The 19,158-nt window shown below is 43.3% G+C and overlaps 1 protein-coding gene across 5 annotated transcripts in view; it reads left to right on the top strand.

Moving 5' to 3' along the window:
* WASF1 (WASP family member 1) overlaps positions 1-19,158 on the top strand; it is a 192,436-nt gene that overhangs the window by 4,079 nt on the left and 169,199 nt on the right. For 2 of the 5 annotated variants that reach the window (XM_075923104.2, XM_075923103.2), the window contains exon 2: positions 10,325-10,417. The exons of the other annotated variants lie outside the window; for them this stretch is intronic. The gene's annotated coding sequence lies outside the window, so the exon portion shown is untranslated. The remainder of the gene's footprint in view (positions 1-10,324; positions 10,418-19,158) is intronic. 5 annotated transcript variants of the gene reach the window in all.

Here is a 19,158-nt window from a genome sequence, read left to right as displayed (position 1 = left end):
TTCCATGAAAGGCAACAGGGAAAAGCTTTGGTGGTGGGAAGTTGTTAGAGAGAGGCTCCAGCAGATTCATGAGACAGCTGAATCTTTAGTGATGCTTCAGATACTCTTTTTTGAGTTAGCAGGTTGCAGTAACTTCAATTCTGTTATAAAAATGATAGGAAACATATGGATGGATAAAACATGTCATCTGAGCATCTAGTTTTAATTGAATAAAATGTAACAAATAAAAAGCTCTACACAGACTTATTAGAGAATAATAGAAATGTAGGGTTGGAAGGAACATCAAGAGATCATCTATTCTAGCCTCCTACATTGAGAAAAGACCAAGTACCATCCTTGATAGTTGTTAGGAGATTTTTAAGAAGAGTTGGACAATGATGGAGATTCCACAATGCCCCTTGTTAAGTGCTAGAATAGGCTTCCTATTCTTATAATCTGAATTTCCTCCCCTTCTATGTAATCTAAATCTCCCTTGCTGCAGACTAAGCTGATTACTTCTTGTCCTACTTTCTGTGGACATGGAGAACCACTGATCATTGTCCTCTTTAAAGCAGCCCTGAGCATATTTGAAGATGGTTATCAGATTACCCCTCACTCTTCTTTACTCAAGACTAAACATGCCCAGTTCATGTCTAAATGTCCTGTTTCTACTGTTGTGACGTGCTGACTGATGCAGCTGGGACAGTAACAACTTACAGTACCAGTTAGCAGTCCCAGTTGTTGTGCTCATGCATTCCTCTCGCCTCAGCATTTGAACATGTTTTGAGCTCATGGCTATGAAAAGGGGTATGGTAACCATTGCTGTATTAGTTCTTTCCAATGGTAGCAGTAAAAGGATATGAACCTCTAATACTCTTGGACCCATATTTATGTAATATATAGGCGCCTTTTTACCTTAACCTTTTAACTAGCTATTGATAATATGTTTTATAGTTATTTCTTTATATTAAGAGTTTAGCTTTGAGTAGGAATGGTTGCCCGTACAGAAATGATGGATCCCGGCTTTAAGAGGTGTGTGTCATGTCCAGCTGTGTTTTCGACTTCCAAAATGTGCTTACAGGGCTGTTCTTCCCTCTGGAACTCTGAGTGCAAAAGATGGGGGCTCGCAAGAGATCTTAAAAAATTTGCCTTTATAGGGAATTTTTGTAAGCATAGCCTAAAGTCACTGACTTTTGGGAGAGTAGCTGCCAGTACCAGGTGAAATGAAAGAAAAGCTCGCTCTTCTTGAACCCATGAAGAAAGCACTTGTACTTCCTTCAGAGGGGTACCCCCAAGCTTTTTTACCACAAGAGAGCTTAAAAAAACAAAGAGAAAACAAACTGTAGTGTCTGGTAGCTGACCTCTTAGTCTTAGGAACGCATACACAGATAGACCTCCTGTTTCTTTCCAGGACATAAGAATCAAATCATCACCTTAGAAAAGGTAGTTTAATTAACACAACAAAAAGATATACTTGATAAAGCATGCTTGGTTGCTAGGTGTTTTAGAGTAACTGAGTAAAACAAATTAAAACACAGAGAACATCTTGGGGTATACTCTTAGATAGTGAATGGGGGAAGAGAAGGCATACATTCACAAAGAGAAGTTTAACCAAATAACTAAAACACAGAAAAATACCCTCAGATTAAATACACGTTTTCCTTCTACTCATGATCCGTGCCGTTCCGTCCTTCAAGGCCCAGTTCACTCCCATGTCCAATATTTCTTATATAGGCATGGTAATTCTGAGTACTGCATGTGCTCCCTTTGGCCCTTGATTTAGAATTCACACAAAGAGAAAGGCAGCAGAATTTTAAATTTCAGCACTGTATCCCATTGGTTCTTCGGGCCCCCTGCCAACATCCTGGCTAGCTATTTGAATTTAACCTGCTAGTCACCGAGTACTGTCCAGTACTCCTTCTATCCATCACAGGGCCTGAAATTCCTAGGTGAGTGTCACTTTCCGGCATACTGTACTATGTATAGTACATTTACTACTCAAGCCCAGAAGGAGAGGAAGACCTGATTTCAGGATTTTTTGTTAAGGGAGATGTTGTCAATCAAGCATTTGGGACCCCAGTAATTATGAGGCTTCTGAAAGGAAGGATAGGAAACCTGAACTAGCTCTGAGCACATTTTATTCCAAGAAAATGTCAGTAATGAAAGCTTCGTTCACAGCACTGAATTCTGGTTCCAAGTTGACTCTGCTACCAGTAGCTAAGTTCTCTGGTCAGGTCCAAAACTATCATCGCCTTCTTTTTACTCGAGGCATATGTGACTCCATATGCCAGGCTCAACACTGGCTATGAAGGAACTTCAAACTTAGAATGGTTTGACTAAGACTATTTACTGTTCCAAGAAAAATTGATCTGTCTCTGACATTGTGACTGAAATGACGAAATGTCCTCAAGGGAGGTTTGTTCAACCCGGCTCCTCCAATATTAAGAGTTACCACAGCTGTGCTCATAATAGATTGGAAACATATCTCTTCAATCTTATCATTTGAGATTTTTGGAGCAGCAGAGAATCGCTGTTACACATAAACATGTTAGAATTAACAGCCGTCCATCTGGATCTCAAAGCATTTCTTCCCAAGGTGCAGTATTCAGTAGTTCAAGTGATTATGAATATGTTAGCAATGTATTGCAGGTTGAACCTCTCTAATCCAGAACTTTCTCATCCAGAAACATTCATTGTCCAGAATTATTTTACTTTTCATGGGTATGGCCAAGTTTCCTAAGAAACCCAATGACCTTTCAAGGTCCCTTCCAGTTCTAGGAGATAGGCATCTCCATTCATTTTTTTAAAAAAAAGATACGCCGTAGATCTGATAGCCTGGGCATTAGGCATTTGATAGAATTAGAAAAATCATGGTCTTTTGAGATGCAGCAAGTTCTAATTAATTTGAGGAAACTATCTACTCTAAGTTGAAAAGATTTTTTTATGGGTGCCTAAGAATGGTGATCCAGTTTTTATTCCCATGCAATTTATTTTAGAATACTTGCTCCACTAAAAAGCAATGGGTTTCCATTAAGGTCTTCTTAGAAGCTATAGCAACATTTCATATTTCTGTTATGAATTCATTTTTCACGTATATTTGTCAGCCGACGGTCAGGGCAGTGAGTGGTGTGTGTGTGTGTGTGTGTGTTATACACCTGAGACTTCAGCTGCTGAAACCGGGGTCCCTTACAGCGGGCAACCTGGAGGAGGTTGACGGGCGCCCCAATAAGTTTACAGGGAGAGCTTATAACACCTCAGATTTTAGCTGCTAGGATACAGAAATCCCTTCGCAGCGGGCAGCCTGGGGAGGCTGAGAGGTGCCCCAACGGATCTGTCCCCTGGAAGCGACACGATCCAAAACGCCCAAGCTCTCCCTCTATCTGTCCCTTATGACCAGCTGAAGTTCTTTTAAAATTGTGCTTGGTTCTGTTACAGCAACTGAAGGAGTCAGGTTAAAGCTTAAACAGTTACTATTTTATTGTTACAGGGTAAACTTAGTTGTTAAATGCTACTGCTGTGTTACAGATAACACAACCACTACAAAGGACAGGACAGAAATTACACTAATAAGTCACTTACAGGTACCATGAAACCCTTTTGGTTCTCTGAGCTCTTATTAAATGCATGCAAAATAGACACCTAGCAGGTATAATTCTCACCCCTGCGTTCCAGACTTGGTGTGGCCAGCTTCTTTCTCTCAATCCCTCGGGAAAAAGTAGGACGAGGTTGGGCGTCCCACAGACCTTGGGAGACAATCGATACCTGCCAGCAGGTATAGATGATTGGAGCTCAAATGGGGTGGGCTACTAAACCCCTCTTTCTACCCCTTGGGTCATGTAGGCTTCTTGCTGGTCTCAAGTGGCCAATTAGGAAAAATGGCTTTGAATGCCAAGTTTCCCATGAAGGGTGCAAAGCATAATTCACACCTGGGAAAATGTAGACAATGGGCACCTCTGGTATGTGATGGGCGAAGATTCCTCTCCTGGGACAGTGCAGGCGTGTCAATTACTGGTACTAGCCATCAGGGCGACGGGAGGCCCCGGGTCGTCAGCTAGCCCATTTACTGTCTGTTTTCTGTTTTATGGTAGAGTCAGGGACAGGCAGCACACCTGCGTTCCCAGGGCATCAAAGGCTGACTGTCTTTCTCTTGCTCTCTAGGGGTGGGGGGGACGACAAGATGGGGTTCGTGTCTGGCTACAATATTGGTGATAAACTTTTTTTTAAAAAGATTTTATTTATTAAAAAAAGAATTCCACTTGTTTCTTTGTGGAATTTGACCTTAATTTTAATGCAACTTATGTCCCCCTGATTTGCAAGCTGTTCTTTTAAAATCATTCTATAAGACAATTTTTGTAAGCTATATGTCCAGTATTCTTTTCAAAACCTGAGATACATAAAGAGGAATCTCTTATATTCCTTAGTTGAAACAAGAACACTCATTATCAGGATTGAATTAAAACTTAAGGTCCTCTAAGTTATTTCTCTCCTATGCAGGTAACCCTAAAGGGCAGCCATTCAGCACAGTCCCCCTCTAGCTAGGTTAGACCAGGTGTGGCAAAACACCCTCCATAGACTGGATTCAGCTCGCAGACATAGCAGGGAGCCTGAGACCGACTCCCCTCCATGCCCCACTCTCCACACTCTACTCAGAAAAGTGGTTGCTGGGCTGTTTGTGAGCAGGAGGAAGGGAATGGTGGTGCTGCTCCTGCCCCCAGCACCATCCCTTTGGCAGGTTTCTGGCCAATGGGAGCTGCTTGTTTCAACAACAGGCAGAAAGCGAAGCATCACTCCCTCCTCCCCTCAGGCTCTTATTCCCAGAACACATGGCCCTGCAGCCTGTGAGGGGGTGGGACAAGCTCCTGCTTGAGAAATATGCTGGGCTGCTGGCTGGGAGTCTCACAGATAAGTCTCCTGGCCAGATCCCCCCCTCTGGCATGCCAGATCCTCCCTACAGCACTTTACCCCACCATCCCACATAACCCAAATCATCTGCTCCCATCCTGAGCCCATACCTGCCCCTAGACCCTGCACCCCAATCCCGTGCCCCAGATCACAATTTCCTCCTGCCCTAGGTCACAACCCAAACCCCTGCTCCCCAGTAACCTGCCTGAAGTCACAACTGCCTCCTTCAGTTAAACTACCTCCCAGACTCTTCTGTACCCGAATCCTTTACCTCAAGTTCCCTTCTGCACCCAACCTCAATCCCAGACCCTGCACCTCCTCCATTAATATCATGGAAGAGTGCGGCCCTCGACCACTTTCCAAAATCTTGGAGTGGCTCTCCATCAAAAATTATTGTCCACCCCTGGTTTAGATTATCTACTCAATAGTGTTATAGAGGAGCTTCCTCTATCCTCCTATTCTTCTTAGAACCCATTGCACAAGAATGGTTGTTTCATCTGTACCTTGTGCTAAACTTATTCTTAGGAAAGAATAGAACATTGAATTACAAAAAATGGAGTTCAGTTCACACTTATAAAGATAATTACTATATTTACTTGGTGTTGGTTGTGTCCTTAACTCAAGTAAGTTTTGTTTTTCTTCATTTAAATAATTGTTCCGGGGTTGGGCTAGGGATGAGGGATTAATTGTGCAAGTGGCTCTGGGGAGATAGGACAACCCCAGTCCTCTCTCACTGTAGGGCTATGTCTACACTGGCGGCTTCTTGCACAAGAAAATCTTGTGCAAGGGTTCTTGTGCAAGAACTCTTGCGCAAGAAAATGTCCACACTGCCATGTGGGAGATGTGCTTTTGCACAAGAGAATCCATGACAGTGTGGACTCTCTCTTGCGCAAGAAAGCTATGATGGCCGTTTTAGCCATAGGGCTTTCTTGTGCAAGAAATCCCTGCCAAGCGTCCACACTGCCGTCTTGCGCAAGAGCTCCTGCGCAAGAGGGCTTACACCTGTTTAAAAAAAAAGAGCATAGCTCTTGCGCAAGAAGCCCTCTCTTACCACGCTGTACTGTAAATTTCCTTGCGCAAGAGCAGGCAGGCAGTGTGGACGCTCTGCGGATTCTTGCGCAAGAATAGCCGTACTTGCACAAGAAGCCGCGAGGGTAGACATAGCCTAGCAGTTTGGGGCCAGGTCAGAAGCATCTGTCCATGGTCCCTTTACCTGCATTTGGCATAGCCATGAGAGGGGTGCATGTCACCAGCTCGGGTACAGACAGAGACACAAACAGACAAACTCTCTGAAATAGATTGTACCTCTTCCAGTCTAATGGGACAGTAGATAGCTGTCCTTGTGCCCATCTGTAGCCCCTTGCTTGCCTGCTGTGGTCATTCTGCAGTATAACTGTCCCACCTACCAGACCCTTCCCCCACTTTTCATTTTATGAGAAACAATCAACTTCCAAACACATCTAATTGTCCTGGCACAATCAAACCTTTCCCTTGCTTTAAGTTACAATAAGAGGAAGCTGCATACCAGATTTGGTGGTCCTAGTTCTTAACTTTTAGGAGTTCTTGAGCAAATAGACAGAATGACAAAGTTTCTAAAATATACAGTAGATTATGCATGGGATCTGGCAGCCAGATCTGATGAACAGTATGGCAGAGCCATGGTCCTTCTTACTATACTTCTAGCCAAACTCTCCAAACAGTGGGTATATATAAAGGACGCTGGAAGAAGAAATGAAGGTTATTTAAAATGTTACTATAATTCTTTAAGATGGATTCTGCATAATCCTAGTCCCTGTCCACTTTCTTCACTCCTGCTATCCTAATTTCAATATTACTTGGTATTCTTCTTTAGCAGTTGAAGAAACAGAGGTGGCAAAAGATTGTGACAGAGTGAATAGACTGCCATTGAGGGCTGCATCGCATAGTTGTCAATCCTCTGCATCAGATATCATGGCCCTTTAAAAGTCTGGGGACAGGTGCTTAATACATAAAGCCTGAAGAGACATGAGGAGAAAGGAAAGGGGTTCCATATAGAAGTAATATTTAGAAGGAATCCTGTTACTTTGTTTTTAAGAGTCTGGGACTTGAAGCCTTGTAGTGATTTTAGGGCATGTAATAAGGAATGAACTGGAAAAAGGAGCCACTGTAAGTGCTGCTTCCTCATTCATAGGAGTGCAGATGTCTGTAAACGCTGCAGGGATTTAGAGGGCTCCTGATGAGCCATGATTTAGTAGGGAAATTTCTCCCTCCCCACCTGAGGGTGGAGAGACTGATAAAGAAGAGGGCCTGCTGGAGGTGAAGCTGCCTGAAACTCTAGACCTGAGTTTCAAAGTACAATTCCTGCAGCAAGGAGGAGAGCTGGGAGGTTCTTGTCTCAAAGAGAGGGACCTTCTCTCTAAAGGCCAGCCCTCCTCCCAAGCTGAGTGAGGAAACTGATAAGGACTCTTATGTGGGCCCAAAAAGAGCAGAATAAATAAATCAACCTTCCTTTGCAGGGACTGTTCACTAATCTGGTTTGGTTAGTAGTCCGAAAAGCTCCAAAGAGTGCTGATTGCAACACACCTGCAGTTCATGAAAAGCCATGAAGGCATGCTGGAGATGCACACCCCAAGACATGGGTGACATGCCCCCTTTTATAGTTAGGCCTTCAGAATGTGTTCAAACTTTGGGAGTGTTTGAGTGCTTTAAGAGGTCCTGCTGCCAGAAATTCCATCATCTCACCTGCATTGATCAACTCATACCAAGAATGTCAATGTGCAGAGTCCACCTTGACCAATCCTGGTAACAACTAAGCAACTTTCATTTTCTAAACTTTCCTGGTAGGTCATATTTTTGAAATCTTTATCATTGTTGTTGAGCTCTGCTGGACTTTCTCAGATTTGTCCATGTTTTTGATTGTGATGCAAGAACTTGACACAGTACTACAGCTGAGACCTCATCAGTGCTGAATAGCATGACACACATATATCTCACGTCTTACATATAACACTCATTTTAATACACCCCACAGTATGAGACCTTTCCACAACTGTCATTGTCCCTTATATTCAATTTGTGATCCACTATACGCTTTTCAGCAGTATAGAACCTTTTCAGCAGTTCTTTGCCTAACCAATTATTCTGCATTTTGTAATTATGCATTTGAGTTTTTCTTTCCTATGTGCATTTGTCTTCCTTGAATTTCATCTTGCTGGCTTCAGACTAATTCTCTAGGTTTTTCAGGGTTGTTTTGGATTCTAATCTTGTCCTCCAAAATGTTAGCAGGGTGTCATCCACAAACTTTATAAGCATACTTTTATCTAAATAATTAATGAAAATATTGAATGATACTTGGCCCAAGGGAGAACCCTATGTGGAGTCCATTAGATACATTCCGAAGTTTGACAGCAAACCACTATTAACTAGTTTTTGAGTATGGTCTTTCAACAAGTTGTGAACCTATCCGATAGTAATTTCCTCGGCTACCTTCCTCTAGTTTATTCATATGATGATCATGTGGGACTATGTCAAAACTCTTATTTAAAATTAAGATGTAGTATATCTATATCTTTCCCTATCCACTAAGCCAGTAACCACACCAAAAAAGAAAATTAAGTTTGTTCTGGATAAATCCATGTTAGTTGCTGTTTATCACCCTATTATTTTCTAGTTGCATATAAATGGATTGTTTAATAATTTGTTCCAATATCTTTCCAGGTATGGACATTAGGCTAACTGCTTTATAATTTTCAGGGTCCACCTTGTTTCCCTTTTTAAAGATAGGCACTATGTTTTCCTTTCTCCAGTCCTTTGGGGCCTTACTTATTCTCTATGAGTTCTCAAAGGTAATTAACAGTTCCAAGGTTGCTTCAGTTAGTTCCTTAAGTACCCTAGAGTGAATTTAATCAGGCTCTGATGGCTTGAATACATCTAATCTTAGTTAGATGTGTTCTTTCCCTCATTTGGCTTTGTTGCTTCCAGCTGATTGTTAATTTTTAAAAATTATCTGGTCAAAATTTACCTTTTCGTAAAGACTGAAGCAAAACAGGCATTAAACACTCCAGCCTAATTATGTCATTTGATATGATCTTTCCTTCATCTTTCTCTTGCTCTTAACGTATTTTAAAATACTTCTTATTGCTTTTGATTCTTGCAAGTTGTTACTCAGTTTGTGCCTTAGCCCTACATACTTGTGTATTTCTTTGCTATTCTTCCTTTGCAATTTGTCCATGTTTCCACTAAGGATGTTAAAAATGTGTTTATTCAAGTAAACATATAACCACTGAACATTTCAGTGATTACATGGTTACACATGGGGAGGCTTTTAAGCAGGCTCCTTGTGAGCACCAACTCCTATTTCCCTGCCACCTCCCCCGACTGCTGCCTCAGGGGCAGGTAGCTCTCTGGGTGGGAGCCAGTATGCATGAGGAGCTGGCTTTAAAAACTGGTTCCCCACATGCACTGGCATCAGCCTGCTCCTCCCTGCGATCTGCTATTCCTTTTTGATTTTCAGATAATTAAAGATCTTCAGTATGAATCCATATTGACATTTTACTGTTCTTCTGTCTGTCCTGTGCATCATGGTAGTTTGCTGCTGTCATTCATCTGTGGAGAACAGTTGCTGTGTCTTGAGATACTAACTGAATAGTTGTGAACTAAAAAAAATGCTTGTTTGACTAGAATTTTAAAAAGTGCTTTTGTTGACTCTGGTACATTTAAATAAAAGCAAAAATTTTCAATTAAGGGTCAAAAATACACACGTTTTCATCATTTGATTAAGTATCATGAGCAACATTGTCTAGTGGATATAACACCGGCCTAGGACTCAGGAATCCTGGTTTCTATTCCCTGCTCTGCCACTGACCTGCTGTATGACCTAGGGATGTCACCATGTAGTCGACTACACGATTAACTGATAAGCCTTAGATTATTGGCTATTCCTGCTCCCCACCCCTCTGTATGCTGCCTCTGTATTGAGCGTGGGGTGGGGGAGGAGGCGGGAGGGGAGGTTTAATGAGATCTGGTGCCTATGAGGAGCCAGCTTCTAAGCCAGCTCCCCATGAGCACTGGATCCTGTGGAACTGCCTGCCTCTCCGCCTTGTGTTGCTGCCTCTATGAGGAATTTCCATCGAGTACTCAATTAATCAGTAAGCGGGGGAGAGGGGCGCTCACTATCCCACTTCACTCTTCCCTTTGAAATGTACAAGAGCTGCTCACAAGGGGAGGTGGATGGGTTCCCTCTGATAGAGGCAGCAAGGGCGAGGAAGTGACTAGTTGAGTGACCACCAATAAACATAAGCTTATTGGATAGTTGAGTAGTCAACTAGTTGCTTACATCCCTAGTCTGTTTCCCCATCTATAAAATAGGAATGATTCTTATCCTCTTGGTAAAGCACTTGGTAAAGCTTCTCTTCCTCTTTATGACTGTATCTGGCTCATCAATGGCTAAACCATTTCTTTGCAGAGCTACTCCAAGCAGATCACGGTCCGAATCTTTCTGTTATCAGCTGATGAGCCTGAACATCAAGATGCATATTGCCAAAACATAGGCAGCATTGTGAGTCTTTTTCAGAAACATTTCTGCATCTGAGTTCTTTGGATCTTTTTGATAAATGTTGTGTTTTTGACATGGTTGGTAGGGCTGATGCCAAGTTTCAGATCAGTACTTTAACCTCTGGATGATACTGCTGATCCTCTTCTTTCCCGCTATGTAGAATGCATGTTGTTTGCTTGTTGCCTCCAGCAGGGATCCACACTGACAAATATACAAAGAATGTTGCTCACAGTTGTGTTTTTTCTGATGAAGTAGTCAGTGTGGATCCTACAATTCATCCTTCATCCCTGCTTTTTCAAAATCCTTAGCTCCATAGGCTTTGTATTGCAAGGGAACCAAAGGAGGATTGTTATCTTGTATGGCAGTGTGAAGATGCAATAGTACGTGCACAGGCGTGATAGACTCTCATTGAAAGACTCTGATCTTGTGTGCAAGATGTGGTGGCACAACTTCAGTGGGATCAATGCTTAGTACATCATCTTAAAGAACCAGGGTAACGGTAAAATAATCATTGTTAATTCAAGTGATGTCAAATCTGTATGTAAAAAGATGTCAATATATAGCAAATATAAAATCTTAGTAATTAAATATTGGCAAAATCTTTAGTAAGAATGAAGCCAAGCAACTTTAAAAACAAATATACTGAGACTTGTGCTGGTTCACTACAAAATGTTAGATAATTCTTAGAATGCTGAGAGTGGTGAAGGGGAACAGAGCAACAAAGTGTAATGAAAATTATTCAGAGAAGACACTTCTTGCTATTTCAGGTGTTGTCTGACTTTTTGAAGAGCACATTTTAAATTGAGCATGTGTTAATTATTTGTGAAACTGTACAAACATCATAGAAGTGAAGAAGGGACTCTGAAAGTGTCTGTGTAAACCAATTAAAAATATAAATCTGTAAATCAAATGTGGTTAGCTTTATTTGGGAAAACAAGAACACTTTGCTACTTTGTTTAGAATGTAAAGAACCCAGTGGGATTGGGAGTGTGCACATATTATGATGATGTGTACAAGTGTCTTACTGCTATCCAAGGTTAATAAAACATTGATTATCAAGTTTAACTATGTAAAATTTGCGTAATTGTATACACATATACTGATTTTTTTCTTATTTGTGTAGTTTAGAAGTATTCTATTTTAGAAAGTTTTCCATAAGTGATGACTAACCTGAAGATGGAATACTTTACTGTTAGACATAGTACTAATTAGTGATGTTAGATATCATTTATTTTAGTAATTGTATATTTGCAACAAAATTTATCTGTTATACAGTTAGGGTGTGTCTAGACTACATCCCTCTTTCGACAGAGGGATGTAAATTAGGCACTTCGAAATTGCAAATGAAGCCGGGATTTGAATTTCCCACACTTCATTTGCATAATCTCATCATGGTGCTCTTTTGAAAAAGTGCTATTTTGAAAGTAAAACCGCAGTTTAGACGCAGTTCTTCTGAAAAGGGAAGGCTTTTTCAAAAGATCCTGTAAACCTCAAAAAATGAAGTTTACAGGACCTTTCGAAAAAGGCTTCTATTTTTGAAAGAACTGCATCTAGACTGCGGTTTTACTTTTGAAATAGCGCTTTTTCGAAAGAGCACCATGATGCGATTATGCAAATGAAGCATGGGAAATTCAAATCCCGGCTTCATTTTCAATTTCGAAGTGCCTAATTTACATCCCTCTCTCGAAAGAGGGATGTAGTCTATACACACTCTTACTAAAATGCTCCCCTGGGGGCGGGAGCGACAGCCAGTGCGCTCCTGGCTCCCAGTCCCACTCCTGGGGAGCAGCTCCCTGTTACCCTGCGCTGCTGTTTTGAATACAGAGACAGCAGTGTGGGGTGTTAGGCGGAGCCAGTTTAAAAATTGGCTTCCTGCACAGACCAGCTTCTGCCTACCACCTGATGCTGATGCTGCTGTATCAGAGAAAACAGCACTGGGTGACAGGGAGTTCTCCGGGAGTGGGGAGCAGAGGCAGCAGCATGGGGTATTTTTTATATATTTAAAATACATCTTTTTAGTCCACTACCATTTCTGGAAGCGCTTAGTTACTTTTTTATCACCTCACTGACACTTATGCAAGCCAGCATTCTGATTTGCTAAAGCACAGCCACATGTCCAAAGCATCCAATTGTCATGCAGTGACAATTTTTCTTTTAAATTACCAATCAACAAGCACAATGACCCTGCCAACAAAGAAGCCTTTTAATAGCCACATCAATATCTTTTAATTAAAAAACAGTATCTATGCAGGGGTGGGGAGCTCTGAGCCTCACGGGCTGTATCCGGCGGGTGGGAGAGAAGAAGCGTGGTGTCGCATGCTGCTGCTCACCCTCCCCCCAGCTGGGGAAATGCGGTGCTGGAAACTGCTGGTAGGAGGGTTTCCCCACTACTCCCATCAGTCAGATCTCAGTCACCCTCGACTACCTTCTGCACCTTAAACAAACGGGCCTCACAATAAGTTCCATTAAAGTTCATCTTGTTGCTATTACTACCTTCCGCTCTAAGATAGACGACTCATCCATATTTGCATATCGACTCACCAAGAGGTTTCTAAAGGATCTTCAGGCACTTTATCCAGACATAGAATCATAGAATCATAGGACTGGAAGGGACCTCGAGAGGTCATCGAGTCCAGCCCCCTGCCCTCAAGGCAGGATCAAGCTCCGTCTACACCATCCCTGACAGATGTCTATCTAACCTGTTCTTAAATATCTCCAGAGAGGGAGATTCCACCACCTCCCTTGGCAATTTATTCCAATATTTGACCACCCTGACAGTTAGGAATTTTTTCCTAATGTCCAATCTAAACCTCCCCTGCTGCACTTTAAGCCCATTACTCCTTGTCCTGTCCTCAGAAACCAAGAGGAACAAATTTTCTCCTTCCTCCTTGTGACACCCTTTTAGATATTTGAAAGCCGCTATCATGTCCCCCCTTAATCTTCTTTTTTCCAAACTAAACAAGCCCAGTTCATGAAGCCTGGCTTCATAGGTCATGTTCTCTAAACCTTTAATCATTCTTGTCGCTCTTCTCTGTACCCTTTCCAATTTCTCCACATCTTTCTTGAAATGTGGCGCCCAGAACTGGACACAGTACTCCAGCTGAGGCCTAACTAGTGCAGAGTAGAGCGGCAGAATGACTTCACGAGTTTTGCTTACAACACACCTGTTAATACAACCTAGAATCATATTTGCTTTTTTTGCAACAGCATCACACTGTTGACTCATATTCAACTTGTGGTCCACTATGACCCCTAGATCCCTTTCTGCCATGCTCCTTCCTAGACAGTCGCTTCCCATCTTGTATGTATGGAACTGATTGTTCCTTCCTAAGTGGAGCACTTTGCATTTCTCTCTATTAAACCTCATCCTGTTTACCTCCGACCATTTCTCTAACTTGCTAAGGTCATTCTGAATTATGTCCCTATCCTCCAAAGAAGTCGCAACCCCACCCAGTTTGGTATCATCTGCAAACTTAATAAGCGTACTCTCTATCCCAATATCTACATCATTGATGAAGATATTGAACAGTATGGGTCCCAAAACAGACCCTTGAGGAACTCCACTTGTTATCCCTTTCCAGCAGGATTTAGAACCGTTAACAACCACTCTCTGACTACGGTTATCCAGCCAATTATGCACCCACCTTATCGTGGCCCTATCTAAGTTATATTTGCCTAGTTTATCAATAAGAATATCATGCGAGACCGTATCAAATGCCTTACTAAAGTCTAGGTATATGACATCCACCGCTTCTCCCTTATCCACAAGGCTCGTTATCTTATCAAAGAAAGCTATCAGATTAGTTTGGCATGACTTGTTCTTCACAAACCCATGCTGGCTATTCCCTATCACTTTATTACCTTCCAAGTGTTTGCATATGATTTCCTTAATTACCTGCTCCATTATCTTCCCTGGGACAGACGTTAAACTGACCGGTCTATAGTTTCCTGGGTTGTTCTTATTCCCCTTTTTATAGATGGGCACAATATTTGCCCTTTTCCAGTCTTCTGGAATCTCCCCTGTCTGCCATGATTTTTCAAAGATCATAGCTAAAGGCTCAGATACCTCCTCTATCAGCTCCTTGAGTATCCTGGGATGCATTTCATCAGGACCTGGTGACTTGCTGACATCTAACTTTCCTAAGTGATTTTTAACTTGTTCTTTGTGTATCCTATCTTCTAAACTTACCCTCTCTCTGCTTGTATTCACTATGTTAGGCACACCTCCAGACTTCTCGGTGAAGACCGAAACAAAGAAGTCATTGAGCATCTCCGCCATTTCCAAGTTTCCTGTTACTGCTTCTCCCTCCTCACTAAGCAGTGGGCCTACCCTGTCCTTGGTCTTCCTCTTGCTTTTAATGTATTTATAAAAGGTCTTCTTGTTTCCCTTTATGCCTGTAGCTAATTTGATCTCATTTTGTGCCTTTGCCTTTCTAATCTTGCCCCTGCATTCCCGTGTTGCTTGCCTATATTCATCCTTTGTTATTTGTCCTAATTTCCATTTTTTATGAGACTCCTTTTTTATTTTGAGATCATGCAAGATCTCCTTGTTAAGCCAAGCTGGTCTTTTGCCATATTTTCTATCTTTCCTACACAGCGGAATTGTTTGCTTTTGGGCCCTTAACAACGTCCCTTTGAAATACTTCCAACTCTCCTCAGTTGTTTTTCCCTTCAGTCTTGCTTCCCATGGGACCTTACCTACAAGTTCTCTGAGCTTATCAAAATCTGCCTTCCTGAAATCCATTACCTCAATTGTGCTGGTCTCCCTTCTACCTTTCCTTAAGATCATGAACTCTATTATTTCGTGATCACTGTCCCCTATACTGTCTTCCACTTTCAAGTTCTCAACTAGTTCCTCCCTATTTGTTAAAACCAAATCCAGAACAGCTTCTCCTCTGGTAGCTTTTTCAACCTTCTGAAACAGAAAGTTGTCTCCAATGCAGTCCAGAAACTTATTGGATAGCCTGTGCCTCGCTGTGTTAGTTTCCCAACATATGTCTGGATAGTTGAAGTCCCCCATCACCACCAAATCTTGGGCTTTGGATAGTTTTGTTAATTGTTTAAAAAAGGCCTCATCCACCTCTTCCACCTGGCTAGGTGGCCTGTAGTAGACTCCTAGCATGATATCACCCTCGTTTTTTACCCCTTTTAGCTTAACCCAGAGACTCTCTACACAGCTATCTCCTACATTCATCTCCACTTCAGTCCAAGTGTGTACATTTTTAATATACAAGGCAACCCCTCCTCCCTTTTTTCCCTGTCTGTCCTTCCTGAGCAAGCCGTACCCTTCCATACCAACATTCCAATCATGCGTCCCATCCCACCAGGTTTCTGTAATACCAATGATATCATAGTTGTATTTATTGGTTAGCAATTCCAGTTCTTCCTGCTTATTACCCATACTTCTCGCATTTGTATATAGGCATCTAAGATACTGATTTGATCTTGCCTCCCTGTTGTGCCCTGACCCTCCTTTCTCCTTGCCATTATAGGCCGTAGTCCCCCCTATTTCCAACCCATCTCCCAGTCCCGCACATTCAGCACTTACCTGTGGGCTTTGCTCACCTGCCCCCGACAAACCTAGTTTAAAGCCCTCCTCACAAGGTTAGCCAGTCTGTGTCCAAACAAGGCCTTCCCGCTCCTGGAAAGGTGAACTCCATCTCCGCCAACCAGTCCTTCCTTGAAGAGCACCCCGTGATCAAGGAAGCCGAATCCCTCCTGGTGACACCATCGTCGCAGCCAGGCATTCACCTCCAGAATGCACCTCTCTCTGCCCGGGCCCCTACCTTTGACAGGAAGGATAGAAGAGAATACCACCTGCGCTCCAAACTCCTTCACCCGTACTCCCAAAGCCCTGTAGTCACACTTGATCCGCTCAGTGTCACACCTGGCAGTATCATTTGTGCCCACGTGGATGAGTAGCATGGGGTAGTAGTCAGAGGGCCGGATAATCCTCGACAATGCCTCCGTAACATCTCGGATACGGGCCCCTGGCAGACAGCATACCTCTCGAGACGAGCTGTCAGGGCGACAGATGGGTGCCTCCGTTCCCCTCAGAAGAGAGTCTCCAACCACCACTACCCTACGTTTCCTCCTCGCAGTGGTGGCAGGAGACTGCTCAACCTTGGTGGTGCAAGGCCTGGTCTCCTCCACTGTGGGGGATGACTCCTTTTCTCCTGCTGAAAGTAAAGTGTAACGGTTATGTAACACAGTGGGAGGGTTAGGAGCAGGGGTGGAACACTGCCCGCTGCCGGAAGTAACCAGCTGCCAGTGCTCACCCTGCACCACTGCCTCCTCCATAAGTGGCTGGTCAACAGTCCCACATCCTACGACAGTGACCTCCGTGGACTCCACAGGAATACTGTCCAGGAATTCCTCATGGCTTCGAATGCTCCTCAGCCTGGCCACCTCCTCCTGTAGCTCTCCCACCTGCTGCCTGAGAGATTCCACTAGCAGGCACCTTTCACAATGGTTGTCTCCCCCAGCCTGGAGATCACTCAGTGGGAATTGCAAGCCACAAATACAGCAAGACCACACCAGGACCTGGGTAGAGGCATCCATGCTCAGGTTCTCTGTCTGGATACAGGCACAGGTGGAGGAGACAGGAGAAGTACTGGCACAAGCGCTTCGGGTCTTCATCACCATCAGTCACTCCCTCTTCAACTCCCCTGTCTGCAGTCCCCTGTCCGCTTCGCTCCCCTGGTCGCACTGCTCTGGCTTTTTAAAGCCTGCTTGCCTAGGTCAGGCCTGCCCCCTTCTGAGTCACACAGGGGAAGGCTGAGCCTGAGGCTAATCAGAGGCAATCAAGGGAACAATGGCAGGCTCTCAGTCCCAACTGCCACAGAAGCTGAAACTGAAACTGCTAGCACTCACCTGGAATCAGACTCAATTCACACCACTTCAAACTGTAAAATTCAAACAGTCAGGCACACACACACACTCACACCACAGCTTGTACTCTCACCGGGTAGCCTCTTCGGCGGTGGGGTCGCTTTGCTCTCCCTCTTCAACTCCCCTGTCTGCAGTCCCCTGTCCGCTTCGCTCCCCTGGTCGCACTGCTCTGGCTTTTTAAAGCCTGCTTGCCTAGGTCAGGCCTGCCCCCTTCTGAGTCACACAGGGGAAGGCTGAGCCTGAGGCTAATCAGAGGCAATCAAGGGAACAATGGCAGGCTCTCAGTCCCAACTGCCACAGAAGCTGAAACTGAAACTGCTAGCACTCACCTGGAATCAGACTCAATTCACACCACTTCAAACTGTAAAATTCAAACAGTCAGGCACACACACACACTCACACCACAGCTTGTACTCTCACCGGGTAGCCTCTTCGGCGGTGGGGTCGCTTTGCTCTCCCTCTTCAACTCCCCTGTCTGCAGTCCCCTGTCCGCTTCGCACCAATGCACATCAATGCACCAATGCACATCAATGCACATCAATGCACCAACACAACTGTGGGTCCTGCATATAGTCTGGAATGCTCTAATTCGGCCGCCTTTCGAACCAATGGCCACCACCTCATTATTACACTTATCCATGAAAACTGTTTTTCTCAATGAAGTGGGTAGGAGAGATCAAAGCCCTAATGGCAGATCCCCCCATACCCCACCTTCTTTAAAGACAGGTCACTTTACATACCCATCCCAAATTCCTCCCCAAGATATACTCATCCTTCCACCTCAATCAGACAATACACCTTCCCACCTTCTTCCCCAAACCAAATGCACCAATTCTTTTGAGATTCAAAAATTTCTGAAGTGTCCCCTGGCAAAACATTATTTTTTGGTTCACGTGGTGCTCAACACACAGCCCACGGGTGGGAGCCAAAACAAAAAAGAAGTCAGTATAATGGTCTTCTGTTGATATGTTTTAGTAAATTCCTGGACTCTCATTGTTTATTAAAAGTGCAGTCATATGGGTGGAAATTGGGTAAATGTTGCATTTTATTATCAGCAGAACTGACTTAAACGGGGCCTGTGTGTTGTGTAGTCTTGCCTTAATCTTTGTATTCATGCCCATCAGTGTGAAAGAATCTATTTGCATATATCTGCATATATATATTTGCATGTATATGCAGCCACACTAAAGTTGCCGCCCTCAGCATGTGCTGTGAGTATCATGGCCCCCGGGGCTTCCAAAGTTGAGTAGCCCTGTCTTACACAGTGACTTTTAGTAAGAGGTGTAAATGTTTGCCTTTGCACATTACTAGGTCTTTGGTGTGAATGCTGCTGACTACCAGTTTAATTAGAAAATCTTTAGATTTATAGAATGTAGCTTAAGATATGCATTATCATTGCCTTAAAACAGTTTACTGTCATTTTCACAGCATATTAAATCCCTTGAATACTAAGGAGGGGTCAGGCAATTCCAGAGATTATACTGTGTAAGTGAACCTGAATAATGACAAGGGAATGAGGATCATTGCAGCCTCAATTCATCAATATTTCAGGCCTCTATACAGACTTTCCTCTCCCTATCAGATCAGATCCTAAGCTAGGATAGATTTGTTTCTCTGCTCTTGTTCTCCTCCCTGTCTCCAATCCTGAATCCATATTGCTACTTTTAGATGAGGGAACCCATCCTTCAGCCAACCAGTTTTCAGCTCATATTCACTGTACTATGTGGGCCTTCTTTGAATAGGGCCCGATACCAGCAATTCTGTCTTCATATGTACTTGCTGTTTAGACAGTGTTCATTTTCAGTCCTTTTCAAGGGCTCAGATACTTGTATCTTGATTCAACTTCAATTGAG

This window comes from Pelodiscus sinensis, chromosome 3, assembly GCF_052426305.1.
Source record: "Pelodiscus sinensis isolate ZL-2025 chromosome 3, ASM5242630v1, whole genome shotgun sequence".
Lineage (NCBI taxonomy): Eukaryota > Metazoa > Chordata > Testudines > Trionychidae > Pelodiscus > Pelodiscus sinensis.
This window is presented reverse-complemented; position numbering and strand designations above follow the sequence as displayed.